The following is a 13,369-nucleotide window of genomic DNA, read 5'->3' as shown; positions in this document are numbered from 1 at the left end:
GACCCTGCCTCTCTTGGTAGACTGAGCACTACTGGAGCATTCCTTGGTGCTGGTCAACAATTGATTCTGGTTTCTGTCCCAGGAAAAGGTAGAAATAAATGTATTTCCTGTGCCCCTGGAAAGAGGTGTGGCCATGCGATGTGGTTTAGTCACTGAAATGCGAGCACAAAAGCCTGGCACTCTTGCCTTCTTTTTTTTTTCTTGCCATTGACCATCACCCAAAGATGAGCCCTCAGTGAAGGTGCCCGGAGCAGAGCCTTACAGCCAACCACAACAGGCTCTGGCTCTCAGTGGAAAATAGACCTCTCTTGCTGTGCTGCTGGAGAGGAGGACATGACCACCTGCACCTGCCAAACTGACCTAATCATAAGCATCCCAGAGAACAGAGGGTGACACCCCACACAAATGGAGCCACCAGGACCCAGAGAGGCCTGGACCCTGCCATGCCAAGGTGTGATCTTGGAAGTTTCTTGACCACTATAGATCTCTTTTTTTTCCCTTCCCCCTCCTCCTCCTCCTTCTTCAGCACCAGGGATTGAACCCAGGGGCACTTAACCGCTGAGTGATATCCCCAGCTCAGCTCTTTTTTTTTTTTTTTTTTTTTTTTTTTTTTTTTAGAGAGAGAGAGAGAGAGAGAGAGAGAGAGAGAATTTTTAATATTTATTTTTTAGTCTTTGGCGGACACAACATCTTTGTTGGTACGTGGTGCTGAGGATCGAACCTGGGCCGCACGCATGCCCGGCGAGCGCGCTACCGCTTGAGCCACATCCCCAGCCCCCCCATCTCTTTTTAAATATTTTATTTAGAGAAAGGGTCTTGCTGAGTTGCTTAGGGCCTCGCTAAATTGAATTTGTGATCTCCTGCCTCAGCCTTTCGAGTCACTGGGATGACAGGTGTGTACCACCACACCTGACCCATCTTTTATTTTATTTTTATTTTTCAGTGGTAGATGAACACAATACCTTTATTTTACTTATTTTTATGTGGCACTGAGGATCAAACCAGTGCCTCACACATGCCAGGAGAGCACTCTGCCACTGAGCCACAACCCAGCACGACACCCCCCATCCTGCCATCTTTTCATTTATTGTTTATTTTGCAGTGTTCGAGATTGAACCCAGGGTTTCAAGTATAGTAGGCAAGCACTCTACTGCTGAGCTACAGCTTCAGTCTTAATTTCTGTTTTCTTATTTCCACAAGAAGAGAATTTGGTTAGATCTTCCTTATACCTCATGAACTCTATTAGGTCACACAAAATGACATTTTTCTTTTATTGGGGAAGGGACTGGGGATTGAATCCAGAGCTCACTTATCCTAGGCAAGTACTGTACCACTGAGCAACTCCAGAGGCTGAAGCAGAAGGAAGAATCACAAGTTTGAGGCCAGCCTCAGCAACTTAGTGAGACCCTAAGCAACTTAACAAGACCCTGTCTCAAAATTAAAAAAGCCAGGCACAGTGGTGCACACCTATTATCCCAGAGGTTGAGACAGGAGAATTGTGAGTTCAAAGTCAGCCTCAGCAGCAGCGAGGCGCTAAGCAACTCAGTGAGACCCTGTCTCTAAATAAAATACAAAATAGGGCTGGGGATGTGGCTCAGTGGTTGAGTGCCCCTGAGTTCAATCCCCAGTACCAATAAAATAAAATAAAATAAAAATAAAAAGGGCTGGGATGTAGTGGTAAAGTATCTCTAGGTTCAATAACTAGTACCAAAAAAAAAAAAAAAAAAAAAGTCAGCCTCTAGATTCTCCCTTCTCTATTACTCCCTAGCAAGGATTTTCCCACTCCTCACACCTGAGGCTACTCTTACATGCTTTTAATTTTATATAAATGGAATCTCCACATTTTAAAAATATACTTCCTTTTAAGCATCTAACAATATAAGTTTACATGAAGAGGAATTTCAACATAGAGTTGTATTTCACTTGGGCAACTGCGAACGGATTTAAAATCACATTCTATGGACCAGGAGTGATTAAAAACTTATTATATTACTCCAACTGGTCAATTCCCCATGTCAATCTAGCAGTTTGCCTTCTCAGGGTCTCCTGGGTGCCTATCCCAGCCTGTCTTAGAATACCTATGCCCTATGTTCCAAGACCACACCAATTTTTGTGTATGTGAACGGCATTTTTGTTTGTTTGTTTGTGTTTTGTTTTGTTTGTTAAAAATAGTTCTTGTGAAGACAGTACATACTGTTCCCATTTATTCCACACTCAGTTTTCATCTTAGACTACAATGGTAATATTTGTCACAACTCAGAAACTAACATTGGTCCATTACCATTAAATAAACTCCATACTTTATTCCAATTACACTATTAAAAACTAGTTTTTCCCTTTCTGGATTTTTTTTCCTCCTCCAGCATCCACCCATCACATTACTACCTTTAATCCTCAGTCTGCTTAGACTCCCTGGGGCTGTGATAGTACCTCAGAATGTTGTTTTGCATGACCTTGACATTTGAGGAGTTCTGGTCATGAGTTTTGCAGAATGTCCCTTAGTTGGGTTTGCTGATGTTTTCTCATAGTAAAACTTAGGGGTGGGGCTGGGGATGTGGCTCAAGCGGTAGAGCGCGTGCAGCCCGGGTTCGATCCTCAGCACCACATACAAACAAAGATGTTGTGTCCGACGAAAACTAAAAAAATAAATATTAAAATTCTCTCTCTCTCTCAAAAAAAAAAAAAAAAACCAAAACAAAACTGTAGGGGTTTGGAAAAAAAAATCTACAGGTGAAGTGGCCATCTCTTCCCATTGTATGAGGCACATGCCATCAACATGCCTTAGTACTGATGATGTTGAACTTGAACACCTTCCTGAGAACTGCTGACCAGTTTCCCCACTATGTCATTACTGCCCCCCCTTTGCTCTGCACCCTTTGGAAACAAGTCACCAAGTAGAGCCCACCCTTGAGGGCAAGGGCATTAGGTTCCATTACCTGCAAAAATTATTTGAAATTATCTATATAGTAGACTGTCTCTTCTTATTTATTGATTTAGTCAATCAATTCTTTTAATCCCTATAGATTCATTCGTGAGTATCTAATTTTCAGACTTTGGGTTACAGTTCAATACTTCATTTATTTTACTGTTTAACAGGCCTTGGCTCTTAGGAGCACTTTCAGGTTGGTCCTGGTATCTCTTTGACATACCCACATCCTTTTGATCTTTGAGTACTTTCTTAAGTTCTGACATTACAAGATGCTCCAGGCTCATCTTGAGTATTTCCTGCCTCAGCCCTAGAACAAGCCATTTGTTCAAAGAGTGGACTGGCAGGTTTTGACCCATCTGTTCCCATCAGGATGCAAGTAGTCCCGCAGTGGGGAGAAGTAGCCCAGCCTTATGATCTGATGCAAGCTAGTCATTTGCAAACAACTTTGAACCTAGTTCAGGGTTTTGTGGGAGTTTCCCCAATTTTGGTTTATTTCTATAGTTAGACTAGCTATGTCCTCACTCTTATGCTCACTGTCCCTTCTCCCAGTGTTTTAGTTTGCTTGAAGCCACTTTCTTCACTCACTTCACTAAGATTGTGATGTAGACCCGCCCCAAGTGAGTCAGGCAAGTTGCTGGGAGAATCAATTAGGCCCTCCTCCTGCAAGGCCTACCCACCAGCCTGGAAAACTGCTATATAAAGATAAGTAGCCAGCTAGCTATGCATGAGCTTACACACACACACACACACACACACACACACACACACACACACAGGGCCCCAGTGCTACTGAGAGAGGGCAATGGAGGCATTCCCCCTGAGAGTCATGTTCAAAGGGGAAGCACAGGGAGGCACTTGGGCAATCCAGAAATGCAGGTCTGAGCTGGCCTGGGGTTTTAGCAAAGGAGGATTGAGTTCTTCAGAACAGGACCAATTAAAACCTTTTAAAGTAATTGTTCCCCTGCCTTCTTTCAAAGCTGAGCACTTCTCTTTTATTCTTCTCCCTAGTCCCTCATTTTAAATTAAACCCCTTGCTTCTCTCCCCTGCTGCCTCTCACCCACCACAGAATGCTAACACATGGTTGCTGCTGGGTGGCAGTGGAAGTCGGGACCCTGCCACTTGTTTTGCCTAACACATGCATTGTGGGCTTTGTCTCTCTCCTCCCCACTCTACCCACCCCACCGCAGAGCAGAGGAGAGGGGGAAAGGAAACAGGTTACCCAGCAAGAGAGGAGGTGGTAAAGCTTGCTGGCTGCACTACCCTCGGGGTGTCCACTTACTCAGTCTCTAGAGCCGTGGTGGTAGGGTGGGCAGGGCCTCCTGGGACAAGGCCATAAACCCTTTATGGCTCCCCTAAATGTGACACATCGAGTTGACCTCACCTGTTCACCTTCGTTCTTCTCTCCCTCTATCAAGTGTCCCTCCTCTGGCTCCCTCAGTGCCCCACCCAGTTCCTCTGGGGTGGGATGGTACAAAGGTCTGCAGGTTCCAAAGTGGTGTGGAAAATAAAGTTCTCAGTGGACTTTTCTTTCTGGCTACAGGGTACTTCATAATTAATGGAACTGACCAGACCGTGAAGGTTACCTTGACCTTGTCTGAGCGATAAATATAACTGGATCAAGGCACACAACCCACCATTGAGAAAAACACACTGCTTCATCTTTTTTTTTTTTTTTTAATCTCCATTTTTGCATCTCTGTAGCATCAGAACACTTTAAGGAAGGAAGCCCCAGCCTGTCAATCTTTTAATCCCCAGGCTGGACCGTGCTGACCGTGCTGTCGGCTCTGGTAGAAAGGACGCGTGAGCCCCAGTCGTTCAGCCAGGGGGTGGCGGGGCTGGGGCTGTGACTGCAACTGGGCCTCCAGACGCCTCTGCGTCCAGGCGCTTCCCATAATGGAAGCGCCATTAAAAGTTATTTTGGGGATTCCACAAGCCCACCACCATCCCCCCCAAAGTGGAAATTTTATGTAAACGAGTCAAAATAAAGCAACCGTTTCTTAATAAGTATGTTTGGAGTTACGCTCTGGACGAATCCGGGCCGGATCAGGCGAGGGATGCGGACTTAAAGGTTCCAGTGTTCTCCATACGGCGAGACTATTTTTATAAATTTAAGGACATATTCAAATCCCGCAGTCCACAGCCCCGTGCCACCCCGCAGGTTAGCCAAGGCACGGGCTCTGCCCGGGTGACCCCGGTTTGTCGTCCCTGCGGTCCCTGCGGGGACACCGGGTAGCAGGCGCAGCCACGATCTACTCCAGCTCCCCGTGGAACAGCGTCCCTCCCCTCACCCACCGCACCTCTGTCCCTCCAAGAGGCCGAGGCCCGGCGAGGGGGTGGGTCCGGGAGAGGGCCCCCGTCCCCGGCCGTGCCCGGAGCTGGCAAGGAGGCCCTTTCAGGAGGCGGGGGGGGGGGCAGAAAGGGGTGGGGACATTATTCACTGGGGCATCTGGAGGAGGCCGGGGGCCTGAGGATTCTCCTGGAGGACTTTGGGGTGTGGAGGATGGAGAGCCAACCACCAGGCTGGAGATGCTCATTGCTCCTCTAAAATATCTGCAAGGAGCCTCCGAGGCGGGGACGGGGATTCAGTCCCCCTCCCAGTCCGCGGGGTTCCGAGGGCGAGCAGCCGAAGCCCAGCCAGACGCCGGGGCTGCTCGGCGGGTGACTCAGCCGCGAGGCGGCGGCGGCAGCAGTGGTGCGAGACCGGGGGAGGGGCGGGCCCGGCGCGCGCCCCGATCCTGGGGAGGGGGAGGGGCGCGCGCGCCGGGCGGGGACGGGAGCGCGCGCGCAGCGCAGGCAACGGGTGGGGACTGAGGCCTGGCCGTGCTCCGTCTGCCCGGCGCCGCGCTCCGAGCGCCCGCGCCGCCTCCCGGGGCGCCGGCCGCTCGGGTGGTGCAGGTAGCAGCTGGGGCGGGGACCAGGGCCACCTCAGGGCTCAGGTTCCAGCCTCCCGGCGTGGCCCGTGGCACCGCGCTGCCCGCAGGCGGGAGGGCGGGCCGGGGAAAGTGAGGCGCAGGGTCGCGGGGCCGGGCGGAGGCTGTCCTGAGCTCCTGGCGCAGCCCCCGCGGGCAGCGCGCTCCCGCAGCCGCGCTCGGGGTGCAGCTTGAGGAAGTGGGGAGCCCCGCCGGGCGCCGAGGCGTGGTGGCTGAGCCGGGCGCGGGGAGGCGCCCGCGGCGGGGACTCGGGTCGGGCGGGGCGCGGGCCGCACAGCCGCGGTGGCGGCGGCAGACCTGTAAACCTTAATGACAGCAATCTTGCCTGTCTGCGCCGCTGACTCACGCGGTGACCCAGCCTCCAGTCACCCGGCGGCCTCCCTCCCCCCCACCGCCCTCTGGCCTCAGTTTCCCCAGGCGCCAAACAATGAGGCCACTGTGTCGTTATTCATTCCTGAGAGCCCATTCACACAGGGAGTACCGCCGCCTCCCCTGGGAAGGGACCGAGGCGTCCAGCTTTTAATTACCCCTGGTGGGGTCGGGGGCGGGGAAGGCAGAGCTGTGCTGGATAATTGAACACCGTCTATTCCCCAGCCGGCTTAAGCTCTTCACTTTAAACCGTCCTTCCCGATGCATCATGTTTAAGTTTTACCCCTTCCTCTCCACTCTGGTGGGGCTGCTTGAAAAGCAATGAAATGACTCACCACCTCGGTTTGGCAGTTCGTGCTTTTCACAAATACTGCCTGTTTAATTAATTTACTCGTGACAAATTTGAGCGCTTACTCTGGGTGTAGGGCACTGAAGATACAACTGAGCTTCAGACAGGGCCAGTCCCCAGGAGGCCCTGCCTGTCTGAGGCGCCCTTGGAAACCCCCCACCCCGCACTGGTTGTCTTTTGTGTAGAACTAGAAAGGTGCCGGAGACTGGTGTGTGAATTGATGGATGAATCTCAAACATATTTTGCAGGGTGCAAAGTGAGACCCAAAGAATACATACTGTAAGACTCCTTTAGGTAAAACCCCCCAGAGATGGATTTAATCCTTAGGCCACCAGAAATGTTGATTGTCTGGGGTGGGGGAAGGCAGGTGACTGGGGTGGGGGAAGGCAGGTGACTGGGATGGGGTCAAGGAGGATCTTCAGGGGTGATGGAACTGTCCCATGTCTTGAGGTGGTTACACGGGTGTGTACTCATGTCAGAACTCATCTGAGCCTACCTTACACTGGGCACATTGTGTTTTTTGTAGACCCAGGCCATTAAGGGTCACAGAAGTCTGGAGGCTTGGTGAACGTTACATGGCTAGCCGGCCTTTTGTTTCATTCTTAACATTTGAGAACACGTTGAGAGAAATAAAATATTATACCCAGGTCAGTTAGGGATGGAAAGGAATTGGGGAAGGAGAAAAGTTGCCTGTGAGGACTCCCAAGGGAACGCTTTACACATTTCATTTACAGAAATCTTACCACAATCCAGAATGTTACTATTATTATCCCCATTTTACAATAAAGGAAACAAACTCAAAGAGATAAAGTGACTAGTTCTGGTGTCCCAAGCTTACACACAGACGTCACTGAAAGAGACTGCCTATATGCCTCAGTGCACTTAGGCGATTTTATCACTGTGTGTGGGACACAGGTTTGAGGGGCAGGGCCACCAGCAAGGGCTTAGGAGGCAGCGGGGACCCTGTTGGAATCCTACCCCTCCTGTTCTGTGGAAGGACCTGGGCCACACTGACTTATCTCAGTCCCAGCCTGGGTTCTCCCCTAGGTGACTTGGAGGAGGTGCCTGCCTTCAGGGCTTGTCATGAGGGGATGAAGGAGCTGAGCAGGACACACCCATGGATGTCCACTCTCCACTGTGACCCTGGGACACCCATGAATGTCCACCCTCCACTCTGACCCTGGGCAGGTCCCTTCCCTATAGAGGCCTCATGTCCTCATCTGTAAAACGGGAGGGTGGCTCTGATTGCAGCCTGGAGCGTTTGGGGGCCAGCTGAGGGAGAGAGCAGAGCAGCCTCTGGAGATGGAGAGCAAGAGCTGGGCCAGGAGGAGGTGGCCCATCTGCCCCTGCCTCGCAGAGCCTCCAGGTGGAGGTCGTGGGGGCATTCCCTGAGGCACCGGGCCCCACCCTCACCGCCACCGCTGGAGGCTGCCTCCTCTGCTTCTGGGCAGCTCTGGGTCCCTTCCACTCCTCCTGTCCTCCTGGGTCTCCTGAGCCACAGTCTTTGCTGACCAGGTGCCTCCTGCTGACTGGAGCCCTGGCCCCTGGGGAGCAGGTTCCTCTCTGATTTCTCCTTCCTGTCTGTCCAGACCTTTCCCTACCAACTGAGGATGAGCCCGACTTCCAGAAGGAGGCCCTTGGTGAGCAGAGGCGTGTGGCCAGGCCCCTGGGACCACAGCCATCCTAACTGCAGCAGGACCTGCATCACCTGCAGCCCCAGGGAGCAGCGAAGGTCGGGCGGCTGTGACCTCCTCCAAGAGGCCACAGTTTCTAAGTCCTAGTGGGAATTCCCTCATAGAGGCCCGCTCATCTCTGAGGCCAAGCAGCTGGGGACATTTACAAAGGGCAGCACAGTTTCACAGCCGCACCACACACACACTCACCCTGCGTGTACACAACATAGCTACACATCACACACTCCGTTCCCTCTACAAGCACACAGTCCCCCACCCACCCACACAGAGCTCACACCCACCCCGGAGACTCCCAAGCACAGCAGGGAGTCCAGGCCTCTCTAGATTATAAGACCCTGGTCTCTGAGGATACCCCTGCCCTCCCTGCTGTTTGTCCCCTCCCCCCCACTCCAGGACCTGGCCCACAGTGGAGTTTAGCTCTTCCCACTCAGAGCCCACACCCTTTATCCCCTGCCTATTTGGCATCTCCTGGAGCCAAGCCCTGGGTTCATCACTGGAAAGGCAGGGCAGGCAAGGTCAAGTTTATAGTCAGAGGGCATCTACTACCTGCAGGGCAGTGGCCACACATAATGAGCAGGGCTATGGCAGGAGTGTCCCTGGGAGCTGCCACTTATAACCCTGATAAGGGGGTGTTCAGGGAGAGCTCTGCCCCCTCTCACCAGAGGGAGGCTCCTTTTGAGTTGAGGCCTCCAATCTTAGATGAGGGTCTCTGCCTCAGCACCTAAGGTCTTATCTGTGAAGTGAGATTTTATCATTGTCCTCACTCGGTGAGCTGCCTTGCCCTGGGGAGCTAGGTGACCTCTGCCTGACTAGTCCAGCCTGTGACTTGGAGTCCTAGTGGGAATTCCCTCATAGTTGACTCAAGGATTTAAAGCATTTCCATTTGGAGAAGTTTGACACAGCATTTGGCACATACTAACTGCTGTGTGTACAGAATGTATGGACATGTATCACGGTCCCTGGCACATAGTAGGGCCTCACCAAATGTCCCAGGATGCACATGACCTTGCTTCAGCCCTCTAGACCTTGAAAGCTTTGTCTTTGTGTTGGAGGGAGAGGTACCAGGCTGGGTGCAGAGGTGTGTGCTGTGCTCCACTGAGACTCCCAGCCAGCCAGGCCTTGGTCTGGAAGGGACGGTTCCCGGGAGGAGCCTTCAGTCAGTGGGTAGGTGGTCAACAGTACTGGCCCTGTGCCCATCTCCTCCCAGTTGGCAATGTCCTGCAAAGATGTAAGCCTCTCGTGGTGATCTGGTTGCTGTCCCGAGCTCTCCCCTCCCTGGCTTCCTTGGGCAGCAGGTGGATTTCCATTGTCACTGCTGTCTTTGCATTCACTGTGACCCTGGGACACCCATGAACGTCCACCCTCCACTCTGACCCTGGGCAGGTCCCTTCCCTATAGAGGCCTCATGTCCTCATCTGTAAAATGGGAGGGTGGCTCTGATTGCAGCCTGAAGCGTTTGGGGGTCAGCTGGGGGAGAGGGCAGAGCAGCCTCTGTAGATGGAGAGCAAGAGCTGGGCCAGGAGGAGGTGGCCCATCTGCCCCTGCCTCGCAGAGCCTCCAGGTGGAGGCTTCAGAATAAACACAGAAATGCAAAACAGCCTGAGCAGTCCTCCAACAGCTGGGCCTACAGTTACCCTGGGACCCAGCCAGTCCAAAACCCATGGTCCACATCCGTAATGCAGGAGCCACGGTAGTCTTGACTTGCACAGAAACGCATATGTGAACACAGGATCCCCAAAAGGCAGGAACAACCCCACATCCATCCATGGACAAGAGGCTGAGCAAATGTGGTATATTCATACAGTGGAATGTTATTTGGCCCTAAAAAGGAGTGATGTGTTGATACTTGCTGTAGTGTGGGTGGCCATCAACAGGGTGCAGGTGTTATGCTGAGCAAGAGAAGCCAGACGCAAAGGCCACTTTCTGTAGGATTGTATTTATTTGAAATGTCCCAAGTAGGGAAGTCTACACAGACACAAAGTAGATTATTGGCTCCTTGGGGCAGGGGAGGGGGGCGAGGGTAGGGAGAGAGGACTGTAGATAAAGGGCCTGGGTCTTCTTCCTGAGGGCATGCAATGCTCTGGGTTGATCTTGGGGAGGGTTGCTGAATCTGTGAATAGACTTAAGAACCCTTCATTTTCACACCCAGAATGAATTGGGTGGTAGCTGACTTATATCTCAATAGCTGTGGAAACAAACAAAACACACACTTACATAAATATAAATGCAGTTCTTTCTGCTTCAGGCATTTATCACCTTGCTGTGATATCACCCACCCCCCAGAGGTCCTCTCCCTGCAGTGGGGACAGAGTAGTGAGTGCAGAGGCCAACGACCCTGGCATCCTTATCACCTCTCCAAGCCATGGGTCACCGCAGACCAGGCTATCACCTTCCCTTTCCTCTGTTCCCATGTACCTGTCACAGCTTTTCTAACTTTCCTGCTGTCCTCTCTCCCCATCCACAGCTGCCTGGGAACCCCTACTTCCTGCTCAGTGCCCCATGAAATAAATACTACCTTCCATGGGTTCTTGGGCCAGCCTCACCAGAACCCCTTGTCCCCAACTGGCTGCTGGTGTTTAGCTTATTTAGTTGCTATAGGGACTGTGGTCATTTGGTTGTCTCCTTATTCAGCTGAACAGAATATACTTGAGACTGTCTCACACCTGGTTTATTCTTGGAACAAACCATGTGTTAAATAAATACAAATGCTTGTCAAGTTGATTTGCTCAACAAGATACTTGAACTAAATCAAGGAATCAAAAGCCTTCCACTTGAAATTTCCAACCATGAACTCAGATGCTAATATTATTTTTTTACAGATTTCTTAAATTGTGCTGTTGTTATTCTTGTTTTTGAGATGGTGTCCCACTAAATTGCCCAGGCTGGCCTCCAACTTGCCACCCTCCCACCTCGGCCTCCTGAATAGCTGGAATTACAAACCTGCACCACCACACTCAGCTCGATTCCAGTTTTCTCTCTAATCCCAAAGTACCCAACAAACCCATTTGAATTGGAACCAAATCTGTGCCTTTTCTAAACATGTTCCAGTTGAACTTGAAAATTAAAACCATGTTTTCCAAGCTGGAAATTTCCTGCAGTAGAGACTTGAAAGTCTCACGGCCTTTATTGTGGGGATCCACCATCCTCACTTCCTCTTGTAGGCCGGAACCTCTCCTGGGCCCAGAGGACCCTAAAAACCTCCTGGTTTCCTTGCTTGGAAGCTTTACCTGGTCTCTTCAGAGTGATTCTCACAGTGAGCTATGGTGACATTGAGGCTTGGGGTGATTATCCCAGTTTTACTGACAGGAAGTAGCCTTGTGTCAAGGTCACACAAGCAGTGCCAAGGCCAGGTCTGCCCCTGCCACCTTGGCTTTAACCCACTCTGCAGCATGCCTCCGTGGCAGGAAAAATGTCTGCCAAGGAGTTCCCTTGAGATGTCCCCATAAAAAGGCTTGTAGTGGTGACCTCCCGGGGCATCTACAGAGAGTTCTTGGGGAATAGCTATTCACGGAAAGAGCTCGCTCTTCAAGGGCTTTTTTTTCTTTTAACCCCTTTACCAGACTTTCTAAATTATAAGCTTTTGAAAAGCACTTGCCATTGGTTTTGTCTTCCCATAGGAGCCTTTGAGGGTCATTGTGCTGTCCAGAAGTGATAGCCACTACCCACGTGAGTCTGTTTAAATTTAAATGAATGGGGGCTGGGGATGTGGCTCAAGCGGTAGCGCGCTCGCCTGGCATGCGTGCGGCCCGGGTTCGATCCTCAGCACCACATACCAACAAAGATGTTGTGTCCGCCGAGAACTGAAAAATAAATGTTAAAAATTCTCTCTCTCTCCTCTCACTCTCTTTAAAAAAAATAATTTTAATAAATAAATAAATTTAAATGAATGAAAATTTAATATGGAATTATTTGGAAATTATTTGGGCTGGGCTTGATGGCGCACCCCTGGAATCGAAGCTACTCCGCAGGCTGAAGGAGGAGGATTGCAAATTTGAGGCCAGCTTGGGCAACTTGGTGAGACCCTGTCTCAGAATAAGGTTAAAGAGCTCTGGGGTGTAGCTCAGCTTCCCAGCCAGCTCAAGCCCCTGGAGTCACTCTTCAGTACGGGGGACAGGGGAGGGCCAAGTTCCTTGGTTGCTGGAGCCACATTTTGAGTGCTTAACAGCCACTGCGACTGTACCGGACAATACAAATATAGAACATTTCCAGTTTCCATCACTGCAGAAGGTTCTGTGGGATTGCAGTGGCTGGGTGGGGGTAGAACAGAGAGGAGGAAGGGGAGAAGTCAAGAGAAGATGAAGAGAAAATAGAGGAAAGAAGGAGGAAGCAAATATGCTGAGCTAGGAGACTGAAGGAGAGGCCCCTGGGGCAAGCTGGGGCGGACCTGGGCTAGTCACTGGGGCAGCCTCAGGGCCAAGCCTGGGTCTCACCTCCCCAGGGCTTCCGGGACGCTGAGGAGCTTACAGGAAGCAGAGCTACAGGCAGCTGAGCTGGGTTAGAACCCTGTATTACAAAAAAGGAGTGCTCATCCCTTTAAGAGTCAGAACTGTGCTCAATTTTGAATAGAAGTCTTTCTTGAATCTCTCTTATTAACCCCCCAAATTTTGATAGTTTTCTTGGTGACTGGCCGTCTCCATGTGAATCCTATTATTTCCTTGGGCTTTGATGCCCCCCCACACGTCAGGGAACTATGAAGGGGAGCCCCTCTCCTCTTGCCAGATACTCTGGGCAGCTGAGTTCCTATATCTTTTTCCTCCTTGAATCTTTTATTGGCCCAAGGGTTTGGATATCAGCTCACCCATGCAGCTACAGTTGTACATAAAGTGGTGCACGCCTGTCATCCCGGTGGTTTGAGAGGCTGAGAGCGGTCTCAGCAACTTAGTGAGGACCTAAGCAACTTGGTGAGAACTTGTCCCAAAATAAAAAGGCTGGGGATGTAGCTCAGTGGTAAAGCACCCCTGAGCTTACTCCCTAACACCAATAAATAAATACGTAAATAAATTAAAAATCTAAATTACCATCACACATAAAGTAGGTTTGAAAGGTTTTAATGAAGGGGCTCACTAACAAAGGGCTTGTGCTATACAGCAAAGGGTT

At 50.9% G+C, this 13,369-nt stretch overlaps 1 long non-coding RNA gene across 1 annotated transcript; it reads left to right on the top strand.

Moving 5' to 3' along the window:
* Positions 1-5,733: 5,733 nt before the first annotated feature.
* LOC144369788 (uncharacterized) lies at positions 5,734-12,165 on the top strand. Its single transcript, XR_013429564.1, has 2 exons — positions 5,734-5,825; positions 8,168-12,165. It is a non-coding gene; the product is annotated as an uncharacterized LOC144369788 (long non-coding RNA).
* Positions 12,166-13,369: the final 1,204 nt, after the last annotated feature.

This window comes from Ictidomys tridecemlineatus, chromosome 13 (assembly GCF_052094955.1).
Source record: "Ictidomys tridecemlineatus isolate mIctTri1 chromosome 13, mIctTri1.hap1, whole genome shotgun sequence".
NCBI classification, from domain to species: Eukaryota; Metazoa; Chordata; class Mammalia; order Rodentia; family Sciuridae; genus Ictidomys; species Ictidomys tridecemlineatus.
The sequence above is the reverse complement of the archived record's forward strand: the minus strand, read 5'-3'. Positions and strand labels throughout refer to the sequence as shown.